Consider the following 22,837-nt stretch of genomic DNA (forward strand, 5'->3'; position numbering starts at 1 on the left):
GTAGCTCAGCCGGCACCTAGGGAAACCTAGCAAACCTGCACAGTTTTGAAAACTAGACACCTAGGGGAATTCAAGATGGGGTGACTTGTGGGACTCTGACCAGGTTCTGTTACCCAGAATCCTTTGCAAACCTCAACATTTGGCAAAACAAATACTTTTATCTCTCATTTCGTGACAGAAAGTTCTGGAATCTGAGAGGAGCCACAAATTTCCTTCCACCCAGCGTTCCCCCAAGTCTCCCGATAAAAATGGTACCTCACTTGTGTGGGTTGGCCTAGCGCCCGCAAAAGGAAATGGCCCAAAACACAACATGGACACATCACATTTTTTCACATAAAACAGAGGTGTTTTTTACAAAGTGCCTACCTGTGGATTTTGGCCTCTAGCTCAGCCGGCACCTGGGGAAACCTAGCAAACCAGCGCAATTTTGAAAACTATACACCTAGGGGAATCCAAGATGGGGTGACTTGTGGGACTCTGACCAGGTTTTGTTACCCAGACTCCTTTGCAAACCTCAAAATATGGCCAAAAAAACACTTTTTCCTCTCATTTCGGTGACAGAAAGTTCTGGAATCTGAGAGGAGCCACCAATGTCCTTCCACCCAGCGTTCCCTCAAGTCTCCCGATAAAAATGGTACCTCACTTGTGTGGGTAGGCATAGCGCCCGTGAAAGGAAATGCCCCAAAGCACAACGTGGATGCATCACATTTTCACAAAGAAAACAGAGCTGTTTTTTACAAAGTGCCTAGCTGTGGTTTTTGCCTGTAGCTCAGACGGCAACTAGGGAAAAATAGCAAACCTGCACAGTTTTGAAAACTAGACACCTAGGGGAATCCAATATGGGGTGACTTGTGGGGCTCTGACCAGGTTCTGTTACCCAGAATTCTTTGCAAACCTCAACATTTGGCCCAAAAAACACTTTTTCCTCTCATTTCGTGACAGAAAGTTCTGGAATTTGAGAGGAGCCAGAAATGTCCTTCCAACCAGCGTTCCCCCAAGTCTCCCGATGAAAATGGTACCTCACTTTTGTGGGTTGGCCTAGCGCCCGCGAAAGGAAATGGCCCAAAACACAACATGGACACATTACATTTTTCCACAGAAAACAGAGGTGTTTTTTACAAAGTCCCTACCTGTGGATTTTGGCCTCTAGCTCAGCCGGCACCTGGGGAAACCTAGCAAACCAGAGCATTTATGAAAACTATACACCTAGGGGAATCCAAGATGGCATGACTTGTGGGGCTCTGACCAGGTTCTGTGACCCAAAATCCTTTGCAAACCTCAAAATGTGGCCATTAAAACACTTTTTCCTCTTATTTCGGTGACAGAAAGTTCTGGAATCTGAGAGGAGCCACAAATGTCCTTCCACCCAGCGTTCCCCCAAGTCTCCTGATAAAAATGGTATCTCACTTGTGGGGGTAGGCCTAGCGCCCCAAACAGGAAATGCCGCAAAACACAACGTGGACACATCACATTTACAACAAAGAATACAGAGCTGTTTTTCGCAAAGTGCCTAGGTGTGGATTTTGGCCTCTAGCTCAGCTGGCACTTAGAGAAAACTTGAAAACCTGTGCAGTTTTGAAAACTAGACACCTAGGGGAATCCAAGATGGGGTGACTTGTGGGGCTCTGACCAGGTTCTGTTACCCAGAATCCTTTGCAAACCTCAACATTTGCCCCCAAAACATTTTTTCCTCTCATTTCGCCCAGCGTTCCCCCAAGTGTCCCGATAAAAATGGTATCTAACTTTTGTGGGTAGGCCTACTGCCTGCAAAAGAAAATGCCTCAAAACACTATCTAGACACATCAAAATTATCAAAAACAAAACTACCTGTTTTTGCGGGGGGCACCTGCATTTTTGGTCCTGGGCTCAGCAGCCATGTAGGGAAACCTACCAAACCCAGACATTTCTGAAAACTAGACACCCGAGGGATTCCAGGGAGGTGTGACTTGTATGGATCCCCCAATGTTTTCTTACCCAGAATCCTCAGCAAACCTCAAATTTAGCTAATAAATCACATTTTTCCAACATTTCTGTGTGGGAATACCGCACTGGGACAAATTTCATACCACTCAATGTTCCCCTCAGTCTCCCGGTAAAAATGATACCTCATTTGTGTAGGTTGGCCAAGTGCTTGTGAAAGGGAAGAGCCAAAAACATGTTGATATTGAAGGGGAACCAAAGGGGGCCCAAAAGGGCAGTTTGCCCAAAAAAAATTTAGGGTGACAAGTGCAGCAGAATTTTTATCGGTATAGATGAGACAATGCTGGGTGGTAGGAATTTTGTGGATTGCTGCAGATTCCAAAAGGTTCCATCACAAAAACATGGGAAAAATTTGTGATTTCCAGCCAAGTTGGAGGTTTGCAGGGCATTGTGGGTACAAAAATGGTGCGGGTGCATGTGAAACACACCACCCTGGAATCACCCAGATGTTTGGTTTTCAGATGTGTCTAGGACTTGTGGCTTTTTCTACATGGCAGCATCCCAAAGTCCATAAAGTGCAGCCTTCACCATTCCAAGTAGGGCGATTTTGAAAATTAGCCAAGCTCTCATGGGCCAAATGTAAAACGAAAACCCCAAATAATCAAATGACTCCTTGCTTGCTGTGGGATAAGATGTTTTAGAGTGCGGGGAGAGCTGAAAGACTGTTACTCCCTTCAGTTGGGGTGGGGGCACAACCAGGCCCATACTGGTTGGTAGCAACCAACCCGCTGGCATCTAGTAGACTTTCTGCCCCCCCCCGGGGTGTGGATCAGGGGTAATTGCCCCATCAGCCCACTGGTGGGCAGAACAAATTTGGACCCATTTATGGCCATACCCCCACCCTCTTATTTTGGAAAAAAACACTTCCCTGGTCTCTGGTGGGCTTTATGCCCCCCCTATGGGGCAGATGGGCCTTCCAAATATAGGCCTATCTGGGGGCAGATATGGTCAACAGTAATGTGCCCCCATGGGGAGCGACCCTTACCCAAGGTGCTGCCTCCCTAAAGAAAACACATGCATACACACACACCAATCCCTGGTGCCTAAGTGGTTTCTGCCACCCTTGGGGACAGATTGGCCTAACAAAAATCAGCCAACAGAAATGGTTTAAATACAATTCACCCCACAGGGGAGCAACCCTTGCCTAAGGGGTCGCTGCCCACCTCTAAAAAAATGTAAAAAAAAAGAAATCCCTGGCACCAAGATGTTTCTGCCCCCCCCCCGGGGGCAGATCGGCCTAATAACAAAAGGCCGATCTGCCCCCAGGGGGGGGAAGAAATGGCCTTAAATAAATTCCCCCCTGGAACGACCCTTGCGTAATGGGTCGCTCCCTTTGCGTGAAATAGGCGCAAAAAAAAAGATCCCCGGTGCCTAGTTGTTTTTTGCCCCCCTTGGGGGCAGATTGACTTAACAAAAATCGGCCAATCTGCCCCAAAGGGGGGCAGAAATGGTCTAAATACAATTTGCCCCCCAGGGGAGAAACCCTTGCCTAAGGGGTCGCTCCCCATCTCTAAAAAAACTAAAAATGATCCCTGGCACCTAGAGATTTCTGCCCCCGGGGGGGCAGAAATGGCCTAAAATAAACCCCCCCCGGAGTGACCCTTGCCTAAGGGGTCGCACCCCATGGGTGAAATTCCCGTTAAAAAAAAAAAAAACTCCCTGGTGTCTAGTGGTTTCTGACCCCTTTGGGGACAGATTGGCCTCATAAAAATAGGGGGGCAGAAATGTCCTAAATATAATTTGCCCCCTAGGGGAGCGACCTTTGCCTATGGGGTCGCTCCCCACCTCTAAAAAACAAAAAAAAGATCCCTGGCGCCTAGAGGTTTCTGCCCCCCCGGGGGCAGATCGGCCTAATAATAGGCCGATCTGCCTCCAAGGGGGGCAGAAAAGGCTTTGAAAAAAATCCCCCCCCCCCGCCGGAGCGACCCTTGCCTAAGGGGTTGCTCCCCTTGCGTAAAATTGGTGCAAAAAAAAATCCCCGGTGCCTAGTGGTTTCTGCCACCCTTGGGGGCAGATTGACCTAACAAAAATCAGCCAATCTGCCCCAAGGGGGGCAGAAATGGTCTAAATACAATTTGCCCCCCAGGGGAGCGAACCTTGCCTAACGGGTCGCTCCCCATCTCTAAAAAAACAAACAAACAAAAAATTATCCCTGGCACCTAGAGGTTTCTGCCCCCGGGGAGGCAGAAATGGCCTAAATTAAATTTCACCCCACCCCAGGAGTGACCCTTGCCTGAGGGGTCGCTCCCCTTGCGTGAAATTTGCGTTAAAAAAAAACCTCCCTGATGTCTAGTAGTTTCTGCCCCCCTTGGGGGCAGATTGGCCTCATAATGGCCTAAATATAATTTGCCCTGAGTGGGCAGAAAAGGCCTTGAAAAAAATGCCCCCTTGGGGAGCGGCCCTTGCCCAAGGGGTCGCTCCCCTCATGCACTTTTCCATTTCATAAATAAATCCCTGGTGTCTAGTGGGCATTTCAAAAGCCGGATCCATTTACGATCCGCCTTTGGAAATGCTCTGAGAGACTTCAAAGGGAAGGAAATTCATTTCCTTCCCTTTGAAGCCTCTCTGGCCACCCATCACATGATCGGAAGAGAAATGCTTTGCATTTCTCTTATGATCGTGCTGGAAGCTGAGCTTCCAGCACGATGGGTGACGGCCTCTGTGAGGTCAGCGCGCGATCACGCGCTGATGTCACAGGGGGGGTTCGGGGTGTCAGGGGTGGAAGGGGAAGGGCTTCCCCTTCCATCCCTGCCTTGGGGGGGTGGAAGGGAAGACCACAGAGGGAGCGCTAGCGCTCCCTCTGAGCTCTGTGCCCAGGACATAATGGTAACGTCCTCGGCACACAAGCACTGACCCACTGGACCTAACCATTACGTCCGCGGCACAGAAGGGGTTAAAAGGGAACAGGACTAAACCATATGAACCACTTGTCCGATAACCTTGCACAAGCCAAAATGTTTTTTTTCAGTGCTTTTGGTAACCTGGGACAGAACTTAGGAATGAATAAATAAATGCAGTACTAGGAGGTGACTGAGTGGGCACTGGGAGGGAAGGGAAATACACCTTGATTTTGTTTTGGTTTTCAATCTATTGAAAACTTTGCAAATGCTACATTAACAGAAGCAGACACACATTTCACAGCCAACACTGCAGTGCCGGCACGAACCATGCTGCAGTTAGGTGGGTTCATGGTGCCTCATTTAATAAATGCAGTGGGTATACTAGTAATTGTCAATGACCAAGTAATGTAACTTGCCATCGCCTGTCCCTGTCACCACAGAGAATCCTCCTTCAGCTGCTGCGTCATGTGGCGCACTGGTGATGGCCCCGGCACTGGTGGTCTGTGCAGCTAGAAAAAGCATGACACATTTTAGATGCCAGATACAACTCCCCCTTTTTATTTTTCTAATAAAATACAACTGCAATACATGGCTACAGTTCAGTTTGCAGTATCGTCTCCATCTAAAATATTACTTTGGACATTTTGTTGGTTGACAATGTTAGAAAAGCCACTAGTCAAGCTAACTATAATGGCGGGGAAGGTTTTATGATGATGGCTGTGAGTCATTAGAAAGCACAATGAAGGGGTAGAATAAATTGGTCAATGAAAGACATGGTTTTCGGTGGCAAATGCAATGGGACTGATCTCATACTACTTTCCTGCTAGTCTGCACTGTCATTAAAACTGCTGTGATACTGAATTATGATACACATTACACAGCATTAGGGGGGGTCACCATATCTATGGCACCTCTCTTGTCATTTGATTGTGAGCAAGAAATAGAAAGCCTTCTCAAAAAACAAGCATAGAAGTACTTGCTTGGGTCTGCAAACTCTGCAATATTCATGGTAGACTACTTAATGTATTGTCCTGGTCTTATAGTACCAGTCCACGGGGTATGGACATTAGGGGAGAGGGGCAGCTTAGTAACCAAGCAGAAAATGCTTAAGCTGCAGATTTGTACAGACAGGAGGAAGTCAGCTACAGAAACAAGAAATATAGAAAAAAGGATAATGCAGGGAAGAATAATAAGACACAACATTGAATAGAATGAAGAGGATTTAGAGAAAGGAGAAAAGATTATTCTAATGGGGCGAGGTACAATTTAGGGAAATAAATAATATTAACGAGAACTTACTGGGGTCAGCAGAGCCGTCAGCCGCGATTGCAGTGCCTGTGGTAGAACTTCCAACTGCCACAGCACTGATGGTGGCAACCTCCTCGACCCGACCTTCTAATGCCCTCTTCATGCCCTTTGGTGCTGATGTAAGAAATAAAGATAACAAAAATAGATTGGTGCTACAGTTAATCTCCTAGAAAATATTTCGACAAGCAAAGGCAAATGCAGTAACATATTGACTTGCACTTCTCTAAATCAGAATGCCTATATTACCGAGTTGACCTATTCCTAATTTATGAAACCTTACCTAAGCTCTATTCCAAATTTTCTAAACTATTTTTGGAAACACTAATACATTCCAACAAATGATCTTTTCTTCACAAATCGCAACCCCCTTTGAGGGGTCAACTCACTCAGTTTCCCTTTTCAGTGTAATGATGCATGCTCCACATTACTTGGAGATTGCTTGGGATTGTAGGAGCTACATAAAAAATAAGACACAGAGAACGGTAACTCACTGATATTATATTACTACTTCTACCACAGTACCACTATCTCAGTGACAGAAGGACAAAGGAGTCAGCATAACTTCTTAAATAATCAGCCCAAGCAAGTGCTTACAGGAACGAGTAGAGCAAGGTAGCACCGAGCACCTGACTCGCTCAAATTGGCCAAGATATCGGCCCTGCTGCTGGGTGCACTAAACCCCATAACATTGGCAAACACAATAGTGCACCCTCCCCCACAGCAGCCAATGCTCTTGCTGACTGTACCCACTCCTGGTCCTGCCTTCTGCTGCCAGCATGGAGGGGAGGTGGTGCTACACAAAAAGTACAAGTGCAGCCATCTCCTCCTCACTGAAAACAGTGCAAGACTGCATCCCCTAGTGGTGGCAACACCAGTAGCCGCAGGGTGTGTGGTTAGCTGCACCCTCTGCACTTGTGCCACCTCTCCCACGCTCTGCCTTGGTGCTGGGTGGAAATAAAAAAAGACAGGAGGAAAAAGAAGGAATTGAGATGAATAAATTAGAAAGTTAGGGGAAAACAAAAATTTACAGAAAAAAGTGTAAAGCATAAAATACACCAACACAAATACACACACTAAGGAAATGAATGTAAAAAAAGGGGGTATAAGTAGGATGAATTATAAGGATAAGGATGGCAATGATATAGTATAGATTGACAACTAGGCCCAGCTCCATGCACAGAATAGGAAACACAAGATGGCTGCACTCATGGGTGACTGCGGCGTGCCATTCCTGCGCATATTGCAATGCGGAGCATGCTAGTCACACCAATCAGTGCAAAGGAGCAGCCGAGCACAACTCCGCCTGTTCATGCAGAGTTTGCAGAGTTTTTTGGCACTCTGTGGAATTCCACATAACAGAACTCCATGAACTCCACCCAGGCACAGGCTGTCGATCTCTCACAGTTGAATATATGGCACTCCTGGCCAGGTGGTGTGCCCATCTCTACAAGTATTGTGATTGGAATGCTAGCCCCACTGTGGGGCGGTGTGCCTGGGACTCACAATTTCCCAGCAGTCTTTAGACTGTGGCCTGGCCGTATGTGGGATGTCATCTTACTCTTCATCTCCTCCTCCATGCTTCCTCTTTGTGGGTGAATGAATGCTCTGAGAGATCAACGGGCATTGGCTATCATGAGAGAGGACACTACTGTGAGGGCAATGGTGATTAATTCCCCCACCCCACTTCACAGTTGCCTGCTCGCCCTCCTGAAGTGGTGACATACCAGCCAACAACAGTGAATCCAACCAAACCTGGGAGGCCGAATGGCTACTGGTTCTCTGTGCTGAACGCAGCAGCCTCCAGGAACTCAAAACAACAGCATCTCTTCACAGAATTTGTCTCTGAGGCTAAAACCATGCCACCCCGATCAATGGACACCTCACACATGATGGACCTGAACCTCAAGGAAATTACAGCAGTGGGACACAGATTGGAGGTATAGCTGTGAAGATGACGAACCTCATGGTGGAAATGAAGTCCATCCGTGCGGACATCCCCGGCATTCATGACAAAGTGGAGGGGCTGGACTAATGCCTGACAGCATTGTTAGTGAGAATCAACCACATCCTGGACAGAGACGCTAAGCTCTGGAGCCTCAATAACAAGATCATCAACCTCGAAGACCAGAGCCACAGGGACAGCGTATGCTTCTTTGTTATCCTGGAAAAGGTGGAGGGAACCTGAACCACAAATTCATGGTGCTAGTGTTTTCCTCCCCACTGGAAACACAAAGAGCTCACAGAATCCAACTACAGAGACAGATAGCACCAGATGGGCCAGGCCTATCATACCATGCTTCTTCGCCACAAAAAGGTGCCTCAAATATGGCACAGTCGCTTGGACTGTATGACTATGAAAGCCACAAGTTTCACATATCAGCTGATTTCCCTAGTGAGAGAAACAAGGAGTGGAGAGGCTTCTTGTCCCTCAGACCTCTATTGTGTAATGGGACATTAAATATGGGATATTTGATCCGGTAAGCATGGGGATCACAATGGATGGCAAGTCCAAAGAATTTCACAATCTGGAAGAAGTACGAGAAGGACTACAAGACCAGAGCATGGATATGTCCCAAATTACCTGTAGCTCTTTCACACTGGCCATGACCACGCCCACACCCAGTACTGAGAACTCACAACCACAATGGAGCAAAAATAAGGACAGATCATCCTGATTGCAGAGCGGAAAGGAAAAGGCGATCAGGGCAGTGGTGGAGCTGACACAGGACAGGAGCCATGACAAATCCCCCTCACCACTGAAGACTGGGCCAACTAATGACTTATATGCCCAAAGACTGTTGCTGCTTCACTGTTTCTTCGTTACCGGCAGATGAGTATTGCTTGTTTGGTCAGTGTTTAATGTTTACAGATTGATGTAGTTATCACTGTTACTCAAATAGGCCAAACAGCACCATCAAACTCAACAGTAATCATCTGGTGCCATTTAGAAGGGCATGATTAGTTGCCCCTGTACCCCCTAGTACCCTCCACTGCGAGCTCCAGGCTTGTCAGTCAGAGCCCTACAACCAGGGGCTGTGGTTCTGCCTCACAATCGCATCAATGACACTTGACTTCTGGCATTGCTCCTCTACCTGTCCTTCAGGGTCCCATCATACATCACCACATGCCTGCCATGCATCTGCAGCTTCTCCCTCTGGAGACAGCTGCTACCAGTGTGATCTAAACCTTTGCATACCTTTCCTTTCCCCTGCACACTGATGGGCTCTTATAGAGTAACTCTCACCAACCCAGTTTCCCACCGATGGCCTCCAGCTCCCGCCACTCCTTGATCACAGAGGGATTCCATGAATGTCATCACCCCACTGTAAGTGCCACACTCAGGTTTCCAGTTTGTTATTTCCCCATCGAGCGGGCATCCCCATGATCATCAGACCCACAGGTCTAGACCCACTGACTAAAGTTCTTGTTTTGCTTGATTCTGGAACATAGACTATATTGCCAGTTTTTTTGCCCCTCCTAATTTGCTTCCCCTCCACCCCCTTTTCTACACCCCTTCCACCTCCCTCCCTGCCCTCCACACTCTGATCCATTGGTAAGTAAACTAGTACTTTCCCAAGAGACTCCTGAGTCCACACACTCCCCTTGAAGGGAAGACCAACTTTCTCCCCTTTCCGTTCCCCTCATTTCTACTCCCCTTTATCACTTGTCCACCATGCCTCTCATCCTTCCCTAATCCTTTCCAGCGGCGGACAGTACACTGCACACAGCAAAGGAGAGCATACCCCTTCCTTCATTGCTCCACTAGTTCCAACCATTACAGCACATCAGGATGATGCGTCTGGGAGCACTGAAAGTCGTACCTTGGAATGTGGACAGTTTCACTTACCATATAATACATAGGAATGTGCCTACATAACTTAACTCTTAACATGTTGACATGGAAACCCATTGCACAAGCATTGAAGTGGAGCAATTCTAGCATGACTGCTTGGGCAAGGTAATCTATACCAGTTGTCCCCCACCACCATCTGGCAGACCTGCAACACCTTGGAAATGTGGAGTGACTATAATGACTCACAAGTCACTTTTGTATATGGTGCTCAAGACGTGGATTGACCTAGAGGGTCAGTGCACAGTTGTTAAAATGCTAATCTGTGACAAAGTGCTCAGTATAGGCGTAATCTATGCTACGCTGGGTCTGAAACACCATTTTCTCCTGCTGATAAATTGTTTGCTGACTGAGATAGATGCCACCCATATGCTCATGGGGAAATGGAACTTTAGACACACTGAAAAATGCAGGTCAGGCCCTCATGGTATCTCCCCCAACCTATTGACTAATAACACACCTATATCTTGCCGGTAGATGGGACTCAGTCAAGGCTGGATTACTTTCTTGCCTCCCAACCAATGATTCCCATGACAAGAATGTTATTATACCTGTGGGAGTTCTACTTGATCACTCACTGATATATATATGTCAGCTGACTTGGGACTTGCAGCACCAGTCCGTAAACTCTGGCGCCTCAATCTCTTCCGCTTCAACCAGCTTGGAAGCAAGGAACTACTTAAATCCTATGTGTTCACCTACCTTGAACACAACAAAGGGTCAGTGGGCTCAGCTCAAACCCTACAGGGGGCAGTTAAGGCAACTATCAGGGGACAGTTGATGAGAGAAGCCATTATTTTCAATGAACAAAAGGCAGAACAGCAGAGAATATTGCTTCATGGACAATCCACAAAGGAGGAAATAATGCAAGCCATCTTCACCCCTCCATATCATTCTGTGTTCTGCAAATGCAAAAGTACTAGATTCCTTTTATGACATTTTCAAAGAAGCTGACCAAATGGGATCACTTGGCCCTCTCTCCATAATGGCATTTATTACGATCCTACATGAGCCTGGGAAGGCTCCCTCCTTTGTAGCAGCTATCAGCCCACCTTTCTCCTCAATGGAGATATCAAGATCCTGGTCAGAATCCTGTCAGCCTGTCTAAAATAGGTCCTCTCTTTTGTGGTCCACCACACCCCAGTAGGGCTTGTCCCAGGATGATCATCCCATAACCATCTTCACACCTTGTCACCCTTACTGCTGCTCCTTGATATGGAACCCTTGGCAGCTGCCCTGCCCCAATCGGAGCGGCTAGTAGGTATCTCCAACCTGGAAAGCCGTAGATGCTCTATTTATAAGTGGATGATATTCTCCTCACACTCTCAACACTCCCCTCTTCTTTCCTGGTGCTGCTGAGTGTCGTCTCTGCCTTTGCTGCGATAGCCAGTTGCAAGTTTAACTGAGGGAACAGCAAAGCCACACCACTCTATGGAGAAGTAGTAACCGATCTGCCATAGATGGCTATCCATTGCAGTGGAAATCTATGTCAACCAGGGCCAGGAGCGCATGTTAGCAGACTACTTAGAACCCCTCTTGGAGAGGAAGTAGCTTGATGGTGAGAAATGGCCCTAGCTAAACCTCTTGTTATGGGGGAGGTCGCAGGTGGTGAAAAAGGTAACCCTCTCAAGATTCATCAATGTGCTGGGAATGCTCCCATTGATAATGCCCTTCGTAATACTGAGGCAGGTAGACAAGCAAATTAAGAATTTTATCCGGAGGGAGGATAAGATCCTGACTACTCAGTGATTAACTCTTAGCCCACAGATCATGTGGAGGCCTAAGACTCCCCCTACGTTGAACACTGTCACAGAGCCCTTCACCTGGCACAGCAACCCCAAGCCCAGGACCCCACATTATGGGTCACAATCAGGAAGAGCATAATGGGGAGCCACCATGGCTGAGTTCCCTATATACACATAACACTTCTATTTTAGGACCAGTAATCCCAACAATTCAGGTCATGCCTAAAACACGGGCACACACCCATAGTCTCCTCTTCATGGATGCCAACCTCTATGATTAGGCATCAGAGGGGAAATGCTCAATTTGGGGCTTTGGTCTGATGCTGGGATCCTCACCCTAAATCAAATAATATCTCAGGGGACACGCAAATCGTTCGAGACACTTCAAGAGCAATACCGTTTATCTCCCAATCAACATTGGAAATACATACAATTACGCATTATATCACATGCAGACTCGGAATTCAGCCCTGGAACATACTTTCCTCTGCGTCACTCACTTACTTTAACGCCAATCCATGGATGTGATGTCAGGCCTATATAATCTCCTGGTCTGTCACTGGTCTGGTCTGTCACTTGTACTACCAGCCACAACTAGTGAAACTACATGCCTGGTGGCAGGATCTACTCCTAGTGTATTATAAAGTGGAGGATTGGGAGAAGATTATGTACAGTCTCAGCCGAGGAGAGAGGCTCAGATGAAATTCTGCCTCTTTAAAATATTGCCGGAGTGTCACTGTACGCTGATGAAACTCAAAGCAGGAAGGCCACTACCTCACTTCACCTACTGATGCTGATGTCACTGCAATATCGTACATATATTACAAAATTGTTCTCTCGAGTGCCCTCTCGGATAAGATAGGCTCCACATTGAGCAAGATGATAATGATTTCCACTGCAATGCCACCCCACCTGATTATGCTCGACATTATGGCAGATTCTCTCCTCCCGTACAGCCACAAATGCAGGTTGCTTAGAACAGCACTGACGACTGTCAGGCTCTGTATACTCCTTCACTGGTGCTTCCCATAGTCACCCACACACAAAGCATGGCTCATAGAAATGCATAAATCAGTATCCTAAGAGAAACTCATTTACAATATGCAAGTCCAGGCCAACACAATTGTTCTCATATGGTCACCCTTCTTACAGCACAATTGGTGATACTTGGTTGACACAGCAACGATGGCTCCAACTACAAGTATCCTTTCCCTTACCTCACTACCCTGCTTCCCTACGCCCAGCAGTGAAATTATAAACAGTTCTTTTGCAGCCTCTTCTGATGACTCGGAGCCCAATCCTGGGGCACGTCATCCTTTTCAGAATCCTCCAGTGGACCCTCCTCTCCCCCCACCATAGTCTTTTCTTTTTTTCCTGACTCTACCCCCTTGCACTAACTTCCCCTCACCCCCTTGGAAGCAGCCCCCTCATTACTTCCTTTTGATTCTCATTTCAAATACTATGGTAACCAGGTATTAGGCCAAGCATATCTGTGCTATAACATGTATACCCAACAGATCAGTTGTGATATTATTGTATGGTGATTTTTGTATCTTAGCTTTCCATTTCTAATTCAATCAATAAACAAATGCAAAAGAAAAACCTCATGGATGAACACACAGAGAGCCAAAAAAGTTAAGAAATGCAGCGTATTTTAAACACAGTGATGGAACAAATTAGTACACAAATAATGACACTGTTAATACATCAAGTCATTAAACAATGACTGGATAAAACCACAGTGGTTCCTTGTGCCATTTTATGCCAGAAGCACCTCGGCCACAAACAATTAAAGGTCATCATCAGGACTGTTCAAGATTTAATGAAGCAGTGTGCTATATATTGGTCTATGGAATCAGCAAGGGTTTGTTATGGTGAAGGGTCACTTATGAATTCACCAAATGAATGAATCAGGGTAGAATGTTTTCAGAAGGTATCTGAAAAACTCATTACATTTCTATGACATCATTGATAAGATCATTGATGACATCGAAAATGACACAATTGATGACATCACTGTGCATGGCAACAACACGTTGTAGTTACTCGAGTTAACCACAACTGATAAATTTCAGTTTCTTTTTAGTTTGTTTTAACTGACATTTTCACTCAACTATAACATCGTTTTAACCTTTGTTTTTTGGTGAATGTCTAGTGTTTTTTAATGTAATGTAAGGTATTATTACATTTCTAACTTTAACCTTACTTAACCTTTGGTTTTCATATACATATATAAATTCACCAGTTAATCAAAAGTAAGGACCACAGGCTTGATTGAATGTAGGCATTCTCTGCCCACACATTTTAAAAACACAAACGGCTTCCTTGGATGGGAGTATCACACTGCCAGTTGAGAGGGGGGTACAGAAAATATTAAATGACAGTATACCACTTAACACAAGAGGAAATTACAAATACAGAACAAGTAAGAACATCATACGGCTCTCTTGTGGGTTGTGTAGAAATCCTCAGGATTCAGCCTTCTAACCCTGCAGTTTAATTTTGTAATGCTGTCTGGGTGACCAAAGTTGGACATCAAGGAGGAAGGCAATAATGCTGTGCATAGTGGATCTGTGCTGGCAGTGCAGCCATATCCAATCCATAACATTTTGCAAAGCTTTTGCCAATGCCCCCTGGGTTGCTCCACTGTGAACATCAGTGACCTGCTAGTGAACTTAGTGGTGGCAGCAAAGGTGCTCAGCAAATAGAACAGGAAATACATTCAGGTCAAATAAGGAAAGAAATAATACTGAGGTAATTCAGTGACAGTGGTTTCTGCTTCTGAGGCTTGGCAGAGTTACAGGGTGACAAATGCCTTAGTGCAAGATGCAGTCACAACACAGACCCCATAGGGGCTTCATGCCAATACCTCAGGGTTCCTTATAGCTGGCCCCCAGATAAAAGTGACAGTATCCCTTCAATCCCACATGCCTGAGCAACTGTGGGCTTGTGCAGTAGTGTTCTGCCTCTGTGTCTGAGTTATTGTCCTGTGCACTGTATCTCTCACCATCCAGCTATTGGTCAAGGGATTTGCTATCTGGTGAATTCATGAGTTTACCCACCCACACAACTGCATACACAGACTCACACATGATTGAGGAAAACGTTTGCTTAGGAATAGAACAAACCAATGATTATTTCATCCATTTCATATAAAAAAAATCTTAATTTATCTTTTAGTCAGAAAAAGTAAACTGAGTATCACGCTTCACTGGAACTACATCCAGGTCCAATTCTCTCCATTACAAAGGAAGTAGAAATGTGTCTACCCACAAGAAGACATTGGAGCCCCATAGGCAGCTAAATATATGTAAAAACTTAAAATGCATATATAATTTAAACTTGGCTTGTAGGGCTGGTGCCAGGAAATGCAAATATAAAAACCATATGTGAAAAAGCATATGTACACCGTTGCAGTTCTTTAACACATAACCACACAAACACCTACGCACACGCACACTCAGACACAAGGAAAAACACAGCCGTGAAATTATTATTCTACCAGTAATTAACTGGAATGCATGCAAAGATCATAGGCCTTACATGAACTTGGGTTTCTGTGTGTAGAAATGCTGAAGGGAGTTGTTCCCAATTTTTGGGTCTGGCTTTAGGGAAAGGTTTGGCTGTTTTGCTGGACTGTTGTTTTCCAAAAAATACATACATAATATCCATTCATTGAGGGGCTTTTGGTCAGCAGACTTCATCCATAGGTCTGTTAAATTTTCATTTGCATTTTCCTTTCACCCACTACTGCATGAGGTAATGTGTTAGCCCACTTTACCGACTGCCTTTCTTCACTTTGAGTGACAGCATAAAGCTTGTGTACACTGTTCACCTCCGCTTAAAAATAGTTATTTTCTCTTTGGTGACACACCTTTTTAAAGTGTGCTTATTTCCTTTTATTTTTGTATATTAACAGCTATTTATATTGCCTGCACTTTAGGTGTTGAGTTAGATGGCCTTTTATTCCCTATCTCCTCTTTAATGTTGCAGTTAAAAAAAAAAAATACCATTCTAGCTGCCTGCAATTCAAGTGCTTGATTGCTTGATTGGGTGGTGGTTTCTTCACGAACATAATGGTAAATGCATGGTACCCAAAAAAGTTTGTTTCCTTTCAAAAGTACAGCGACATCAATGAACAGTGACTGTTTTTAAATATAGCATTTCCATTGCAAGCATATGGGGCCAGATGTAGCAAAAATAAAAATTGCGACTCGCATTTTGCGAGTTGATGCGACTCGCAAAATGCGAGTCGCAATATGTAATGCCAGAAAAAAAAACGATCCGATTTTGCGACTCGCAGCCGGACTCGCAACGCAGTGTGCGATTCCGCAGATTGCGAGGTCGCTTTTTGCGATTTCCTTGAAAATTGCTTGCAGGTGCAGCAGAACACTCCAGAAACCACACCAGAACACTCTGGAAACACTACCTGGCACATGATGATGACATCACAGCCAGGAAGTTTACAAATACACCTGGGAGGAGGGAGAACCACACCCTTTTATAACTGCCAGTCTTCACACAGAACAAACATCAGCAGCCATGGAGGGAACCCCAAGAAAGAGGAAGCTCAAATTTTCTGAGAGGGAGCTGGAGGTGCTGACAGAGGAATGCTGTCAGCACCATGATGAGCTTTTTGGGAGAGCAGCCCTCAATGTCCCTGAGGCCACAAAAAAACTACTCTGACAGGACATTCACGATAAAATCAATTCCCTGGGTGTGAGCCACAGGACAATCGAGGACATTAAGAGTCTGATCTAGAAACCTCATTCCAAGGTACCAAGGGTTGGGGGGTGCATCTCCTGGACATGGTACTGGCAGATTAAGCTTGTCACAAATAGCTCTCGTTAGGTTAAAGATTAGGTTCTCCATTCTAGGGTTTTAGGGACATTTTATATTTCATGTTAATTGCAAGATGCTGAGGGTCTCGTTCATTATCATCTTTACAATTCTGCTTCCTGCATCGTTCATTATCCTAATCATTACAGCTCATGCATTTTACAGTAGATTGCAGTCTTTTTGATAAACCTATTGAAAGCTTTTCTGCATCTCCTTTATGGCCTGTGAGTGATTGAGACTTATTGTTAATGTGAGAAAAGGGTAACTTCTGTTCCACCACTACTCCCCTGAGATGGCGCTTTCCAGGGTCCAGGCGTAAAGGCTGCAAGTAATCACCTTTTACTGTTTGGGTTTTTGGAGAGGTACTGCTTGTGAGCCATGAGGGTTGGGCCGACAGTTGCGACTTGTTTTAGGATTTGCATAGTTGCCTACAAAACAAAAGTGTTGTCATCCATGAACCAGCAGTCTTGCCTAGGAGCGAGAGTTCAACTATGACAGGGCACCACCAACAATAGTGTTTTGGTACTAATTTACGGATGCCCTGAGTATCTCTGTCTCTTACACAATAGGTACCATAAGTATAATTATATGGAGACATACGTGGTCTTGGGGATTATCCTCCCCAGCTGAACAGGGAACACCTAACTAGGCTGTAGGTTGTTCAAGCTTGAACTTCGAAAAGGACTTTCTTCCCATTTGGTGCGCCTTCTCTTTACCCTTTATCCAACATGGCTAACGCCATAGAGATTCCAGAAAATGCTAGACATGCATTAACACTACATCTAATAGCCCATGGCTTGAAACATGAAGGCAGGGAGGTTAAATTTATTGTAGGAGCCAATGAAGCTTACCAAACAGAAACATTCTATCCCTGGGTCATGTTTCCTGAGGAAGACAATACAACATACACATTCAACACATATGAAATTGCAAATGTACCACAATGGTACTGAGCTTACCAGTATTTTTAAATACCTATTATCTTTCAAGAACACCAGAACCGGTATAATGGTGCCTACCACACATAATACAGCCCATGAGATTAAGCCACTTAAGTAATGATGGACCAATGTGGCCAATGTTTGCCTCATATACACAACATCCAGGTGTATAAAACATGCAGGAAGCTGTTCTGCGCAATCTTTACAATGGACTAGTAACACTATATAGATGACTTATTCAGTTTGTATTGAGTACTTTAACACAACACCAGTGCGTCCAGCACAACCAGATTCAGCTGGATACCAATTGGCTGTTACTTGTTTTAACCCACACACAGTACATTTCATCATGGGCAAGGTACCCACGGAACAAGAGAAAATCCCATTCTGGATACCACAAAAAACGAATTAGCAGGAAGCTGTGTTTCCCCAAACAGGACCACAGGAAAAACATACAATTCTCGCAATGTGCATGCCATTCGGAATGGTCCCCTCAGTAGATGACTGCACCACTTGGGATACAATCTTCGCTGCAATATACACCACAACACATGGTAACCAAACACTTGCAAATTTGCCCAAAGAGTTAAAACAAATTAAAAATTAACACAGGGCTGCTCCAGCCCTGGGTTTGGGAATTAAACTGATGTGTAATTTCGACATAGTCTCCTCAATCATACTCAGTAACATTCAATCAATCAATCAGTGTCTCTTAAGCGCAACTACTCACCTGTGACGGTCTCAAGACGCTGAGGGAGGAGGTGGGGTATCCATCAGTGCGGTGGTTCTTCAAATAGCCATGTCTTCAAATAGCCATGTCTTCAGCTCTTTTGTGAAGTTGAGGAAGGGTGTAGTCTGTCTGAGGTGGGGCGGTAGGACATTCCAGGCTGTGGTGGTGATGTAGAAGATTGAGCGTCCCCCTGTTCTTGTTTTTCTGATGCGGGGTACTTCGGCGAGAGAGAGCTGGGCTAGCGTCGAGTCCTGTGGGGTACGTGGAAAGTGAGTCACCTGTTCAGGTAGGCTGGTCCGGTGTTGTGGAGGCCTTTGTATGCGTGGCTAAGGATATTGAAGTTGATTCTTTTCTCTATGGGGAGCCAGTGTAGTGTGCGCAGGTGCTGGAAGATGTGACAGTGTTGCGGTAGGTTGAGGACCAGTCTGGTGGCGGCATTTTGGATGTTCTGTAGTTTGCGGGTGAGTTTCTTGTTGATTCCGCCATAGAGCATGTTGCCATAGTCCGCTCTGTGTTCAAGGGGGATCCATTTGAATGTCTTGCATAGGAGGTGGATGGTGAGGAAGCAGGTGGATGTGACTGAGTTGATTTGGCGGTCCATGTTGAGTTTGGAGTCCAGAATGATTCTGAGGTTGGGGGCTTGGTTCATGAGGGTGGATGGGCTTCTGAGGGTGGGGGCCCACCAGGAGTCATTCCACAAATCGGGTTGAGGGTCCATCATCATGAGTTGTAGGCAGCTGCTTTTCATCCAGTTGGCAACTGCTCCCATGCCTTTGTGGAAGTTATGTCTAGCTGTGTTGGGTTCATTGGATAGGGAGAGGATGGGTTGGGTGTCGTGAGCATAGGAGACGATGTTGAGTCCATAGTTTCTGATGATGACAGCTAGCCGGGCCATGTAGATGTTAAACAGCGTGGGGCTGAGGGAGGATCCCTGGGGAAGTCGGGTCCGGTGTGGGGTCCGGGAGGAAGGGGGGAAATCTTACTCATTGGGTTCTGCCGGAGAGGAAAGATCGGATCCAGTCAAGGGCCTTGTCTCTGATGCCGGTCTCATGAAGTCTGCGTATCATGGTGTGGTGGGAAACTGTTTTGAAAGCCAACGAGAGGTCGAGCAGGATTAGGGCTGCAGTATCTCCCTTGTCCAGCAGGGAGCTGATGTTGTCCGTTGCAGCTAGGAGGGCTGTTTCAGTGCTGTGGTTTTTTATGAAGCCAGATTGGGAGGTGTTGAGGATGTTGTGGTCTTTGATGAAAGTGTTGAGCTGGCTGTTGATGGCTTTCTTGTTGACTTTGCTGGAAAAAGGAAGCAGGGAGATGGGCCTGTAGTTCTTAAGGTCGGTGGGGTCTGCCATAGTTTCTTGAGGAGAGGGTTGATCTCTGCATGTTTCCAGTCGTCAGAGAAGGAGGTGTCTGCTAGGGAGCAGTTGATGGTGAGGCGGAGCTTGGGGTCGATGGTTTCAGCAGCTCTGTTGAAGATATGGTGTGGGCATGGGTCCGTGGTGGCCCCAGAGTGTATGATCCTCATTGTCTTCAGTGTATCTTCAGTGGTGAGGGGAGGTCGAGTTGGTGATCATTGTTTTTTTGGTGTCGGGTTCTGGTGGAAGGGGTTCTGCACGTAGGTTGCTCTCACTGAAGTTGTCATAGATGGTCTTGTTTTTGTAGTGAAATTATGTGTTGAGTTTGTTGCAGAGATCTTGTGAGGGTGGGATGTCCGTTGCTTCGCTGTTGGGTTGGGCGAACTCCTTGATGATGCTGAAGAGTTCCTTGCTGTGCATGTGAGGAGATTCTTTCTTGTATTGCTTTCTTTCTGGTGCTTTTGATGAGATGGTGGTGTGCGGTGGTGGTGGCTCTGAAGTTGATTGGGGCTTCTGCAGATTTGGTGTTTCTCCAGATTTGCTCGAGGCATCAGCATGTGCGTATGGATTCTTGGAGTTCTGCGGTGAACCAGCTGGCATACCTGGCATGGGTGATGTTGTTGTTTTTGAGAGGGGATAGGGTATTGGTGCAGTTGGCGATCCATTTGTGAAAGGAGCGGACTGCAATATTTGTCTCGTTGTTGTGTGCGATGGGGGGTGGAGTTGGCGAGGATGGTGGTGAGCTGGTCATTGGTGATTCTTGCCCAGCTTCTATGAGATGGTTGGTGTTGGGGTCTGAGGATGGTGGGTGTGTTGAATGTGAAATGGATGCAGCAATGGTCTGTCCATGAAAGTTCGGAGGTGTGGCTGAATGTGACAGAGGTTCCTGTTGTGAAGATGGGGTCAAGAGAGTGCCCTGCTGAATGACTTGGTTCTGTCACGATCTGTTGGAGCCCTATGTTGTGGAGGTTGTCTAGGAGAGATGCGGTATTGGGATCTTGTAGGTTGTCGAGGTGGAAGTTGAGGTCTCCCAGCAAGGCATAGTTGGAGGCTGCAATGGCTTGCGCAATGACACTGTCTGTGATGGAGTCAGAGAAAGATGCGTGTGGCCCAGCTGCGTGGTAAATGAGGTTTCCCCTAAGGGTGGACATTGGACTTGTCTGAAGTTTGAAGTGAAGGTGTTCCATCAAGCTTGTGGGGTCTTCAGAGTGTGTACTCAGTTGAATGTTAGACTTGAGGACGAGGGTGATTCCCCCACCGGGGTGGCTGGGGTGGTCTTTCCGATTTATCTTGTATCCTTGTGGAATGGAAATGGCAATGTCCAGGCCAGAGGTGGTGTTGGTCCAAGTTTTGGGTGAGGAATGCGATGTCCGGGGTGGTGCTGTCAAGGAAATCCCAGATTTTGGTAGCATGTTTGTGGAGGGAACAGACGTTGAGGAGGATGCATTTCAGGATCTTCGGTGTGGGTGTGTTATTGAGGGTGGGTTGTGCAGGGTCAAAGTTCTTGGAGTTGGGGTAGGATTGGTGGCAGCCGAGGCAGCTGAAGGGTCCGTGGGGGTCAGCCGGTGATGAGGGCTTGCAGTTGTTGTTGTGTCCTGGGTTGAGTGCGTGGAGTGCTGCTGGCATGTAGAGGTGGCAGGTCCAGGGGTTGTGGCACTGGTCGCAGGTGGGTCGCAGACGAGGGCAGATGGGTTTGCCTTTGGCATGGCTTTGGAGTACCAGCGGCACACCCACTGCACGCTGCCGCACAGTGGCCACGATTAAGTAGGGAGAAGGGGGATGAGAGGACAGCTGGGAGGTGGAAGCAGGAAAAATGGTGCAAAAAAGGGGGACAGGGCAGCGAGGGCAGCAGCGACGGGGTGAGGGAAAAGTGAAAGTTGGGAAAAAGAGTGAAAGAGAGGAATCAGAGAGAATGCCAGAAAAATAGGAACATTTGAATAAAAAGCACAGAAAGAGAGGAATAAAATACAAAAGCACAGAAAGCGCAAGTGTACAATACAGTAAGCAGAAAAGCACAAAAGGAAGAACAGAGAAAAAGAGGCCAAGGGCCAGTGGGCAGCCTAGCAGAAGAGCAAAGCTCTCCCACTAGACACCAGGGATGAGGAGCAGGCAGAAGCCTACGGGTGGAGGAGGGCCTCAAACTTCTGACCAGGGTCGGAGTTGAACAGACACGGGCTACACTTAATGGAGGATCTACACAGAGGCAGAACAGTTCACTGACCAGGTCAGTGGGGTTCTCTTCCTACCACACAGCTGCTGACATTAAGTAGGCATATGGGGCAGGAGAGGACAGCTGGGAGGCAGGAGCCGCAAAAACAGAGCGAAAAAGGGGGGCGGGCCATGGGGGCAGCAGCGGCAGGAAGAGGAAAGAGTGAATGTTGGGAAAAAGCGTGAAAGAGAGCAAAGAGAGAGAATGTGAGAAAAATATGAAAATTAGAGTAAAAGGTACAGAAAAAGAGGAATAAGCTACAAAAAAGCACAGAAAGCACAAGGGCACAAAACAGCAAGCAGAAAAGCACAAAAGGGAGAAGACAGAGAACAAGAGGCTGAGGGCCAGTGGGCAGCCTAGCAGAAGAGAAAAGCTCTACCACTAGACACCAGGAATGAGGCGCAGGCAAGAGCCTGCTGGTGGAGGAGGGCCTCGAACATCTGACCGGGGTCAGAGTTCTACAGACACAGGTGGCAGTTACTGGAGAAGCTACACGGAGGAGGAACAGTTTACTGACCAGGTCAGTAGGGCTGCTCTTCATACCACGCAGTGGCTGCCAATAAGTAGGGAGAGGGGGAGGAGAGGACATCTGGGAGGCGGGAGCAGGAAAAATGGTGCAAAAAAGGGGGGGCCGTGGGGGCAGCAGCGGTGAGGCGAGGGAAGAGTGAAAGTTGGGAAAAAGCGTGAAAGAGAAAAAGAGAGAGAATGCTAGAAAAATAGGAAAATTAAAGTAAAAAGGACAGAAAAACAGGAATAATTTTTAAAACACACAGAAAGCGCAAGACACAATACAGCAAACAGAAAAGGAAGAAATGGAGAAGACAGAGATAAAGAGGCCGAGGGCCGGTGGGCAGCCTAGCAGACTAGCAAAGCTCTCCCACTAGACACCAGAGATGATGGGCAGGCACGAGCCTGCGGGTGGAGGAGAGCCTCGAACTTCTGACCAGGGTCAGAGTTCAACAGACACGGGGAAGCAGTAGCGTTGGCTATACGCCAGCGGCTCCGGGAGATTCCACAATCGGAACATGAGCATCAACTACTGAAAA

Source organism: Pleurodeles waltl, chromosome 6 (genome assembly GCF_031143425.1).
Source record: "Pleurodeles waltl isolate 20211129_DDA chromosome 6, aPleWal1.hap1.20221129, whole genome shotgun sequence".
NCBI lineage: Eukaryota > Metazoa > Chordata > Amphibia > Caudata > Salamandridae > Pleurodeles > Pleurodeles waltl.